Source organism: Dipodomys spectabilis, unplaced genomic scaffold (genome assembly GCF_019054845.1).
Source record: "Dipodomys spectabilis isolate Male_0828 unplaced genomic scaffold, ASM1905484v1 ptg000139l, whole genome shotgun sequence".
Lineage (NCBI taxonomy): Eukaryota > Metazoa > Chordata > Mammalia > Rodentia > Heteromyidae > Dipodomys > Dipodomys spectabilis.
In genome coordinates, this window is record NW_024870816.1 from 493,117 (window position 1) to 505,619 (window position 12,503).

Sequence of the window (12,503 nt, forward strand, 5' to 3'; positions counted from 1 at the left end):
TTTTGGGCATTTACCCAAATGTTTACAAACAAGACCACACTAAAGCTACCAGCACAACTATGTTTATTGCAGCACTATTTACTATAGCTAAGATATGGAACCAACCCAGATGCCCCTCAGTAGATGAGTAGATCAAGAAAATGTGGTATATATAAACAATGGAATTCTATGCCTCCATCAGAAAGTATGACATTGCCCCATTTGTTAGGAAATGGAAAGAGTTGCAAAAAATTATATTAAGTGAAGTAAGCCAAGCCCAAAGATACTTAGGTCCCATGGTTTCCTTATTTGCAATATTTAGTACATATATGAGTCAAGCAGAAAAGGTTAGATAAGGTAATGTTAGGAAAATGAACCCTAAGGTATATATTTAAATGTTTTATTCTTTCATGCATTTGTTTCCAATGCATTTATAAGATTATTGCTTTGTTGCTTTGTATGTCCCTCCCCCACAGTACAACCCCTGCTTTCACTGTATTTAATTATGGTATAATTTGTGGAGGGGAAGGGGAAAAACAAGTCGTTTAAATAAGGATACAGGCTGACCCTTGCATCAATAAGAAGTACAAGTTGTCATATCAAAAACGAACTTTACAACTTTGTGGGGGGGGGAGGTTTGGTTGTGGGGTGGAGGGAAGCTGGGAAAGGATGGGAAGGGGAAACAAAGGAGGAGGCTACAATGCTTGGTAAAAAATGTACTCCTTATCTTGTCCATGTAATTGTAACCCCTCTGTACAGTATTTTCACAATAAAAAAAGAAAGAAAAGAGCTGAAGAAAAAAAAAAGAAGTTGGGTGTAGCCGGGCGCTGCCAGTGGCTCACAGCTGTCATCCAAGCTATTCAGGAGGCTGATATCTAAGGATCATGGTTCAAAGCCAGCGTGGGCAGGAAAGTCTGTGAGACTTTATCTCCAATGAACCACCAGAAAATTGGATGTGGTGCTGTGGCTCCAGTGGTAGAGCACACAACTTCATCTGAAGAGCTAAGGGCCTGCTGGCAAGCCCAAAGTTCAAACCCCATAACCTACAACCAAACAAAAGGTAGCTGAATTTTCTGCATAACAGTGTGTACAGTAGAAATGCCATGATGTGTTGTGAACCATTTCAGACATGTGAGAGGCTCTGAGGTTTGTCTACAGTTGGTCAGAAGATGGTAGTGCCATCATCTCTGGGGTGGAATATTCAGGGTGCTCAGGGACTGCTGAGGGTTTGGGCTACCACTGTGTGTGTCTGTGTGTTTGTGTGTCTTTTGTCTGTGTGTGTCTGTGTCTGTGTGTTTGGATGTAGAAGACCTGGGCCTTGAACTCAGGGTCTACGTGAAGTTCCTATGCTTCTGTGCTCAAAGCTAGAGCTCTAACACTTGAGCTATTTGGTGGTTCATTGGAGATAAGAGCCTCACAGACATTTCTGTGCTGGCTGGCTTTGACCTCAGCCTCCTGAGTAGCTAGGATGACAGGTGTGAGACACCAGTGCCATATTTGTTGTGTGTGTGTGTGTGTGTGTGTCACTCATCTTTCTCTGTCCCCTTCCTGGGTGCCTGTCTGCCTCTTTCTGACCTCAGATGGTGCCCCTCCTCCACACCGACCTTGCCTTTAGCCTCCTATCAGGGTCTACAATGAGTCCTAAATTGCCAGAGACCTGAGTTCAAGCTTTTCTTTGGGGCCCAAGTCCAGCTGTCCAAATCTTTTGCTGCCTGCACGGGATTCTGGGTCAGCCGGGCCAGCTGCAATAAAGTCTTGCCTGTCTCTGGGTAGGGAACTCAGACATGGGATGTCCTGCCCTTTTCCTCAGCTAGACCTCTGGCTGCATGTCCCTCTCAGCAGGCTGGCAGTGAGTGGGGGAGGGGGTTGCCGGTGGCTCTGGCCAACTCCAGCTTGATAGCGGACTAAAGGCTGCCCAAGCAAGGAGGATTCTGGGCTACATTGGAGGTGACCCCAAGGTGGCTTGGAAGTGTCTGGTGGTGTCTAGGAAATGTCAATGTACTTTATCACAGGCATGTCTATCTTCCAGCCCCAGCTGGGCCTCTCCAATCCTTCTAGAGAATTTTGGATGCCCAGAATACAGAGGCACAGACTTTAGATTCCAGGGGCAGGGAATTGGGGGAGGAGAGACTGGTATGGCCAATACCTGAATGTTCTGGGGCATTAGCCTTGACCTGGGTATGCCCCCCTTGTATATGTTCACTTCTTAACCCAGAGCTGGCCAGAAACAGGCCACTTCTGTGGATGCTGTAGAAGTGGCAGGAGTGGAAGTGAGATCTAGGATGACCAAAATCTGGATTTATGGCCTGAGGCCGGGGTGCAGGGGTGGGGGGTGGAGGGGAAGGTGCCTAGGCACTGAGCTTCCTTTGCTCAAATCTAACACTCTACCACTTGAACCACAGCTCACATTTCATCTTTTTTAGTAGTTTAGTGGAGATAAGAGTCTCACGAACTTTTCTGCCTGGGCTGGCTTCAAGCTGCCATCTTAAAAGCTCAGCCTCTTGAGTAGCTAGGATTGCTGGTATGAGTCACTGGCACCTGCTAAGGATGTTAGTGTGTGTGTGTGTGTGTGTGTGTGTGTGTGTGTGTGTGTGTGTGTGTGTGTGTGTGTGTGTGTGAGCCAGTCTTAGGGTTAGAGATAGAACTTCGGCAGGCTGACTGGCAAATGCTCTAGCTTGTGTGTGTGTGTGTGTGTGTGTGTGTGTGTGTGTGTGTGTGTGTGTGTGTGTGTGTGTTTGCCAGATTGGGGTTTGAATTCATGACCTGGATGCTATCCCTGAGGTTTTGTGCTCAAGGCTAGCACTCTATTACTTGAACCACAGCTCTACTTCTGACTTTTGGGGTGTTCAATTGAAGAAAAGTGTCTCAATAGGCTTTCCTGCTTGCAATTTTGATCCTCAGATCTCAGTCTCCTGAGTAGCTAAGATTACAGGTGTGAGACACCAGCAACTGTCTTCTACCCTATCTCTTACCTCTAACCTTGGCCCTCCTATGAGTACCAGAAGAATATGTCTCACCAGGCTCACTTTTTTGCCAGTCTTGGAGCTTGAACTCAGAGTCTGGGCATGTTCCTGAGTTTCTTTTGGTCAAGGCTAGCACTCTTATCACTTAAGCCACAGTGCCACTTTTGGCTTTTTCTGTTTCTGTGATCCTGAGGAATCAAACCCAGACCTTTGTGTGTGCTAGGTAAGCACTCTACCACTAAGCCACATTTGCAGCCCAAGGCTCACTTCTGACAGGAACTATGAGGGTGGGATTTATTGGCTTACCCCTTTTGGTGCAGAAATTGCTGGATATTTCATATATTTGCTAAGATTTGGGACCAACCTGTGACTCGACAATGAGGAATGGTGAATGAGTAATAGACACCAGGCCCCAGAGGAGTAGGCTCACATATTCGACAGAGGGATAGAGAATATGGAGCAAGAACCTTTGACAACTCCTACAGCCTAGGAACTGTGGTCTCCCTGGAGGTAGTGGCTGGCTGCTAGGTGTCCCGATGGGACATCTCAGCCAGAACATAAGGCACTTGTTGCATAGCCCAGGCAAAGCTGGCGGGGCTTCAGTTATTAAATGGCAGAGAAGGATGCTTTGTTCAAGCTGCTGGCTCAGACTTAGGACTCTCTGAGGACTTGCCCAGGTTGGGGGGATGGACATGGGCAACCTGCTGAATGCCCATCATCCATACATCATCCATCCATACACAGAGACATGGAGTTATTGCCTCCTTTTTTGGGGGGGGGGGTTGGTTAGGCAGGTCCAGGGTTGTACTATGAGCCTAAGCCCTGTCCCTGAGCTCCTTTTTTTTTTTTTTTTTTTTTATTGTAAAGCTACTATACAGAGGGTTACAGTTACATGAGTGAGGTTATGAGTACACTTCCTCTTGAACATTGTTACCCCCTCCATTGTTTTCCCCCTACCATCCCCTCCCTCCCTCCCTTCCCCGAGGTTCTTTTTTTTTTTTTTTTTTTTATTGTGATTAAATGATTACATAATTTCAAAGTCACAAGTTCATTCTAACTTCCCTGGAGCAAATTGTCTACCACAGTCTGTAATATATAACAGTGTTCACATGTTATATACCATATTTGTGATCAGCAGCATGAGGATATTTAGTAGTGGTTCAACCAGATGAGCAGGAGTTCTTTGTTTCTTAAGTCCTGTTAGTTTTGTCGTATCACTAACCTTTTGGATTTAGCATCCACTTATGAGGGAGACCATGCACCGTTTGTCTCTTCGTTCTTGGCTTACCTCGCTCAACATGATTCCTTCTAGCTCCATCCATTTCCCTGCAAATGCCATTATTTTGTCATTTCTAATGGCTGCATAATATTCCATTGTGTATAGATACCACAATTTTTGGATCCATTCATCTGTGGTGGGGCACCTAGGTTGTTTCCATATCCTAGCTATTGCGAACAGTGCTGCAATAAACATGGAGGTGCACGTGTCCTTGTATATTGGTTCCTGTTGTTCAGGGTAGATGCCTAGAAGTGGTATGACTGGGTCGTAAGGGAGGTCAATCTTTAGCTTTCTAAGGACCCTCCAGACTGCTTTCCAAAGTGGTTGTATAAGTGTACATTCCCACCAGCAGTGTAATAGGGTTCCTCTTTCTCCACATCCCCTCCAGCATTTGTCGTTGGCTGATTTGTGGATGTGGGACATTCTGACTGGGGTAAGGTGGTATCTCAGCGTTGTCTTTATTTGCATTTCCTTCACCACCAGGGATGATGAACATTTCCTCATGTGTTTCTTTGCCATTTTTATTTCTTCATTTGAGAAGTCCCTCTTTAGTTCCCTTGCCCATTTAGTAATTGGTTTGTTAGGTTTGGGAGGGATTAGTTTCTTGAGTTCCCTGTATATACAGGATGTTAGCCCCTTGTCTGATATATTGCTGGTAAATATTTTTTCCCAATTAGTTGGTTGTCTTTCTAGCTTAGTTGCGATAGATTTAGCTGTGCAGAAGCTTTTTATTTTAAGGTAGTCCCATTTGTCGAGTCTCTCTCCAACTTGTTGTGACCCTGGGACTCTGTTCAGGAAGTTCCTTCCTGTGCCTATTAGTTCAAGTGTCTCTCCTACTCTGTCCTGCAGTAGTTTCAGAGATTCAGGTTTAATGTTAAGGTCTTTAATCCATTTTGAGTTGATGTTGGTGCATGGTGATAGGCTGGGGTCCACTTTTAGTTTTCTGCATGTGTCTGCCCAGTTTTCCCAGCACCAGCGATTGAAGAGGCTGTGTTTCTTCCATTGTATGTCTTTGGCTCCTTTGTCGAATATCAGCTGGCTGTAGGCCTGTGGATTTATATCTGGATCTTCTATTCTGTTCCATTGGTCTTCGGGTCTGTTTTTGTGCCAGTACCATGCTGTCTTTGTGATTATAGCTCTGTAGTAGAGTTTGAAGTTCGGCATGGATAGCCCTCCCATATTGTCTTTATCCCCTAGAATTGTTTTGGCTATTCTAGGTCTTTTGTTGTTGCATATAAATTTTTGGACTGTTTTCTGTATTTCAGTGATGTACGTCATTGGGATTTTAATAGGAATTGTATTGAATTTGTATATTAGTTTTGGAAGTATCACCATCTTTACTATATTAAGTCGGCCTATCCAGGAGCATGGGAGGTCTTTCCATTTCCTAGTGTCTTCTGCAATTTCTTTCTTTAACTTTTTATAGTTCTCATTAAATAGTTCTTTTACATCTTTGGTTAGGTTAATTCCTAAATATTTTATTTTTTGGGAGGTTATTGTGAATGGGGTTGCTCCCTTTATTTCCCTCTCTTCCTGTGCGTTATCAGTGTATAGGAAGGCAACTGATTTTTGTGGGTTTATTTTGTATCCTGCTATTTTGCCGAAGTGACTTATGATTTCTAAAAGTTTGGGGATGGAGTTTTTGGGATCGTGGAGGTATAGTATCATGTCGTCTGCAAAAAGGGATAGTTTCACTTCTTCTTTCCCTATGCGGATCCCTTTAATGTCTTTTTCTTGCCTTATTGCCCTGGCTAAGGGTTCTAGGACTATGTTGAAGAGGAGTGGAGACAGTGGACATCCTTGCCTTGTTCCTGTTTTTAGGAGGATTGGTTGTAGCTTTTCCCCATTAAGTATAATATTGGCTATTGGTCTGTCATAAATGGCTTTTATTGTTTTTAGAAATGTTCCTTCTATTCCTATTTTCTCCAGAGCTTTTAGCATGAATGAATGTTGAATTTTATCAAAGGCCTTTTCTGCATCTGTGGCGATAATCATGTGATTCTTGACCTTGGCTCTGTTGATATGCTGGATTACATTTATTGACTTACGTATGTTAAACCATCCCTGTGTCTCTGGGATGAAGCCTACCTGATCATAGTGTATTATTTTTTTTATGTGTTTCTGGATTCTGTTAGCTAGAATCTTATTAAGGATCTTTGCATCTGTGTTCATCAAGGAGATTGGCCTGTAATTCTCCTTTTTGGTTGGGTCTTTGCCTGGTTTGGGGATGAGTGTGATATTGGCTTCGTAGAATGAGTTTGGGATAGCTCCCTCCTTCTCTGTTTCTCTGAAGAGCTTGAGGAGTATGGGTATTAGTTCTTCTTTAAAGGTCTTATAGAATTCTGCTGTGAATCCATCTGGTCCTGGGCTTTTTTTTGTTGGAAGACTTTTGGTAGCTTCCTGTATCTCATTATAGGATATTGGCTTATTTAATTGGTTAACTTCTTCTTTGCTCAGTTTGGGTAACTTGTATTTCTCTAAAAATGCATCCATTTCCGCCAGATTTTCTTCCTTTAGAGAGTATAGCTTTTGAAAGTAGTCTGTTAGAATTGTTTGGATATCTTGGGTACGTGTTGTGATGTTTCCCGTGGCATCCCTAATCCTATTAATATGGGTTTCCTCTCTTCTTTTTTTAATTAATCTTGCCAATGGGCCATCAATTTTGTTTATTTTTTCAAAGAACCAGCTTTTTGTTTGGTTTATTTTGGTTATGGTTTTCTGATTTTCTAATTGGTTAATCTCTGCTCTCAATTTGGTTATCTGGCTTCGTCTAGTAGCTTTAGGTCCCATTTTTTCTTGTTTTTCTAGCTGTTTTAGTTGCAACATGAGATTATTTACTTGGTCTGTCTCCATTCTCTTGATGTGGGCACTGAGGGCAATAAATTTGCCCCTCAGGACTGCTTTTGCTGTGTCCCACAAGTTTCTTTGTGAGGTGTTTTCATTTTCATTGAGTTCTAGGAAATGCTTTATTTCTTCTCTGATCTCTTCTGTTACCCAGGCCTTGTTAAGGAGTGTGCTGTTCAATTTCCATGTATTAGAGAAATTTCTGCGGTATGCTTTGTTATTGAGAGCTAGCTTGATTCCACTGTGGTCAGATAGGATACAGGGGATTATGTCGATCCCTTTGTATTTGCTTAAGTTCCTTGAATGAACTATGATATGGTCTATTTTGGAGAAAGTTCCATGAGCTGCTGAGAAGAATGTGTACTGTGTTGTTTTAGGGTGAAATACTCGGTAGATGTCAGTTAATTCCGCTTGAAGTATGGCCTCACTTAATTCGGTAGCTTCTTTGCCAATCCTCTGGTTGGTAGACCTGTCCTTTGGTGAGAGTGGCGTGTTAAAGTCTCCTAGTATTATCGTATTGGGATCTATTTTATTCTGTAAGTTTGAGAGCATTTGTTTAACATATCTGGGTGCACCAATATTTGGGGCGTATAAGTTGATGATGGTTATATCCTCCTCTTGGATTGTTCCCTTTATTAATATGTAGTGTCCGTCCTTGTCTTTCTGTACTGATTTTAATGAAAAGTTTATTTTGTCAGATATCAGGATAGCTACACCTGCTTTCTTATTGGGGGAATTTGATTGGTAGATCCTTTTCCACCCCTTCACTCTGAGTTTGTTTGTATGTTTGGCTGAGAGGTGGGTCTCCTGAAGGCAACAGATGGATGGGTCTTGTTTTCTGATCCAGTCCTCAGTTCGTTTTCTTTTAATTGGCGAATTCAGCCCATTTATATTAAGAGAAAGTATAGAGAGATGCATTGTTGTCCCTGCCATTCCGTTTACCTAAGTTTTTCTTCTTTCCTTTCCTCCTGTGCTTGCTCAGTTAGACTTTGAGTAATGCCTGTTTGGGGCAGGTCCCAGTTCCTGGTTGCTTTCTTCAGGTTGTGTCCCCCCTCTTAGAATTCTTTGTAATGCTGGCTTAATGTTTATGTATTCATTTAGTTTTTCTTTGCTATTAAAAGTTTTCAGTTCTCCATCGAATGTGAATGCTAGCTTTGCCGGGTATATTAGTCTGGGTTGGCAGTTATTGGCTCTCAGGGCTCGTATGGTGCTTTCCCAGGCTTTTCTTGCATTCATTGTTTGTGTGGAGAGATCTGCAGTGATTCTAATTTTTTTCCCGTTGTAGTATAGCTCCTTCTTCATTTTTGCTGCATGCAGGATTGTTTCCTTATTATTCAGATCCATCATTGTTACTATTATGTGCCTAGAAGTGTTTCTCCTGGGATCTTGCTTGTTGGGTGTTCGATAAGCTTTTGTGATGTAGTTAAGATGGTCGTTTTTGAGGTGGGGAAAATTTTCATTGACTATCTTGTTAAATAGGTGTTGCATTCCCTTGCTCTGGAATTCCTCACCTTCGTCCACTCCGATTATGCGAAGGTTAAATTTTTTAGCATTATCTGCTTGCTCTTGAATTTCCCTTTGGTTTAATTTGAGTGATTTTTCCATATCTGTCACTTTTTGGTCCAGTTGGTGTATTCTGTCTTCTGTATCTGACACTCTACCTTCCATTTCATTCACTCTGTTGACCGTGGCTTCTATTGTGGTTTGCATGGTGGAAATGGATCCCTTTATGGATTCAATGTTGGTTCTCAGAGTACTGATCTCACCTCTCAATGAGGTGAGATCAGTATGCATTACCTCTAATTTGGCGTTTATCTCACTTCTTACTGAGGTTTGTGCAGCTTCTATTTTTGCATCCAATTTTTGTTTGATATCCTGTATATCTTTTGATAGTTCATCCTTGTGCTCTTTCAATTTCTGATCCATTTCTCGCTTTATTTCTTGAGTCATTGCCTCCAGCAACCCTTGGATGTAGTTTTTGTCTTCCATTCCTGCTTTGCTCCCACTGGGGCTCTCCCCTGCGTGGCTGCTGGCTTTTGAGGTGAGCTTGCTGTCCTGGGTAGTGGTAAACCTTGTGATTTTTCTCTGTGATTTTCGCATGGGGGTTCAGGAGACTGCTCTTCAATCTTGTTTTGGTGTGTCTGTCTTTGCTTGGTTGCTGATTCTGTATTGGTAGAGAGAGTCTGTGCCTGATCTGGATTCTGTTGGGAGCCTATTTCCAGCTGCTATTCACTTAGGATTCTCAGCTCTCTGCTGTAGCAATTCCCGCCTTTGGAAGGGTTGAGCAGCCTAGACTGCTTGTGTTTGCTCCTGCGGGTGCTCTTGGGAAGATCAGATGCTCTGGATGCACTCTCCCAAATACTGGAGTCTGTTATGGGCTCCTGATGTGTTTTTGTTTGTTTGTTTTGGGCTGGTTGTGGGCTTGAACTCTAGGTTTGGGTGCTGTCCCTCAGCTCTTCAGCTCAGGGCTGGCACCCTACCGTTTGAGCCACAGCCCCACTTCTGACCCTTTTTGCTTTGTTCAGGCGCCGGTCCCCTGGCCTGGTTCCGGCCCCAGCCTGGAACGCGCTCGTTAGGCCTGTGCTAATGTGTATACCACCTTGGTTATGCAGCCTGGAGGACACAGTTCAAATTTCTTCTACTGTTGGTAGTCTTGACCCAGGGGCACTGTTCCTGGCTTGAGCATTTAAGCTCCCTTCCAGGGGCGCTCTTGCTCTGGCCTGGCCAGCAGAGTGTGCTCCACCGGCTGGTGGAGCTCTCGAACAGTTCCCAGTTTTAGTGGGTCCTGTGGTCCGGGTGTTGGGGTAGGGAGTCTAGGTCAGGGTCTGGGGATTCCCTCCAGCTCTGGTCTCCCTTGATGGATTCCCTGTCCCCTGATGGGTACTCACCCTGTAGGTCGTCAGTTGTTGTTGCAGTCCGTCAGTTGTTGTTGCAGTCCGAGTTCAGTTGGGGTGGTTGCTGGCTGGGTTGGGCGGCCCCCCGCCGGGTCGTTGCGATGGCGATTGGGCGGGTGGTCTGGGGACAGGTCCCTTTGTGGCGCTGCTGGTGCCGGGCGGCTTTGGCGGGATGGAGCCTCTCCGCTCCGGTGGAGAGTGAGGGGTGGGGTGGGATCCTCCTGGAGACTCCCGGCTGGTAGGTTTCTCTGTTCCTGGCGATCCGCTGTTCTGCAATCCGGTACCTGGTGATCTGCAAGCAGCCCCCTGTGTCTCTGTGGCTCCGGCAGCCCCCGCCAGGCCGGCTGGCCGGCGGCTTGGCGCACTGCCGCGCGGCCAGTAAAGGTTGGGGGAGGGGTCTTCGCTCTTCTCTGTTCTGAAATTCTTCTTTTCCTCTCTTTCTTTTTTTTTTGTTATTTTCCACCTCTGGTTTTTCTCTGAGTGTTCGTCTTTTTGTTGTTGTCGGTCTCTTGGGGAGATTAAAGGTTGGAACTCGAACTCTCTTTTTGGTTGGAGAGAGCTGTGGCGTTTCCCTACTGCCCCGTCGCCATGTTGGTCCCCCTTCCCCCCTGAGCTCCTTTTGCTCAAGGATAGCACTCTGCCCTTGAGCCACAGCCCCACTCATATTTTTTTTCCCCTGTGATCTGTTAGAAAAAGAAGAGTGTTGTAGACTTTCCTGCCCCGGATAAATTCAAATTGGCATTCTCTACATCTCAGCCTCAGGAGGAGTTAGGGTTATAGGCAGGAGCCACTGACACCTGGCTTTCTTTTCTTCTTCTTGTTCTCTTTTTTAATCATGACAATCTGAAATCTTCAAGGTGTCATTCCAATGTTTTTCATTCAAAGTAACCTACCCAGGCCTGGAATTCGAATGCTATGACTATCACCCACAAATGGAGGGAGATCCTGATGAACTCATTCCTGTTCATGTGAATGCTAATTGAATGTTATAAAAGTAATAATTAAATTTGCAGTTAATTCATGATTCTATTTTAGAATGCCACACAAAAATTATTGGACTTAAATCTTCATTCTAGCACCAAGGTATGATTAAGGATATTGATTAATATTTAATTAATTCTTTAGTAAGTATTCAACCATGATACCTCATTAAATGGAGTCATAATTTAGTAACTAATAATTGGTTATAACATATATATAATTTAATAACATCTTCACATTCCCTCTTTGTAAGTGTGTGTAAATATATATATACATATAGGTGCAGGTATATATATATATATATATAATATCAATCTACACATCTATTGAGCACTACTGTCGCTTGATCACAGTTCCTCAGAATTTCCTGGATGCTCAGTTTGCTGTAGGCTGGTGTGCTAAGACTGTACCCCATTTATGGATTGGGCAATGTAGGCTGAGTTGAAATTCCAGCATGGCCAAAAATTTATTTGTGGAGTAAGAAGTGAATTTGACACATTTTTTTCCTTCTCTGTGAAAGTCCTGGGTCTAAATACCATGTATAATCCATATGCAAATGTATCCTATGAGATATGATATAATAAAGGAAATGTTATATGTGTAACAATACTAAATAAATAAGGGTAATAAATGTCATATGCAGTAGAACCTATGTATGTAAATAGATCTCATATATATGAATATTATTTTTTTCCCGTGCTGGGGCTTCAATTCAGGCCCTGGGAACTGGTCTGAATTTCTTTTTTCTTTTTTTTTTGCCAGTCATGGTGCCTGAAAGCTGGGCGTGGGCACTGTCCCTCAGCTCTTCAGTTCAAGGTGAGCGAGCGCTCTACCACTTGAGCTACAGTGCCACTTCCAGCTTTTTCTGCTTATGTGGTGCTGAGTTATTGAACCAGGGGCCTCATGCATGCAAGGCAAGCACTCTACCACTGAGCCACCTTCCCAGCCCCATGAATTTCTTGTCTTTAAAGACGGTGAGCTTTCCTCTTCACACATAGTGTCACAGTGTTACCCAGACCCTGACTTCAAATCCCAGGCCTGCTAGAAAAATGATGCAATTTCCTAGCCAGGGTCTTATTGTTATTATTACTTTTTTTATGGCCTAGCACAGGGCTTGAACTCAGGTCTTTGCATCTCTGCAACAGCTGATCACTGGATCCTACGACCCTACTTGAAATTTCGGAGCTGGAAAAAAAATAACAATAAAAAGGAGAAGGATAAAACTGAGAAGTTCAAGAAGGTGGTTTTACTTTTTTTTTTCCCTTTGTATTTTGACCATCCTGGGTCTAAATGACAAGCCCCAGAATGTGTACATGACATTGCATTGTTAATGTTTGGTGGGCTATTAGGGAAGCCATAGCTGAAACAAGCAACTTAGACCTGGAGGTCCAATCTTGGAACTGCCACTAATGAATGGTGGGAGGTTCTAAGAAATTCATCCTGATATACATCCGTACAAATAGAATGTTATAAAAGTAACATTTAAATTAGTAGTTAGTATATGATTATATTCTAAAATTATACACAACAATTACTCTACATTGATTAATTTTCTCTTTTTTT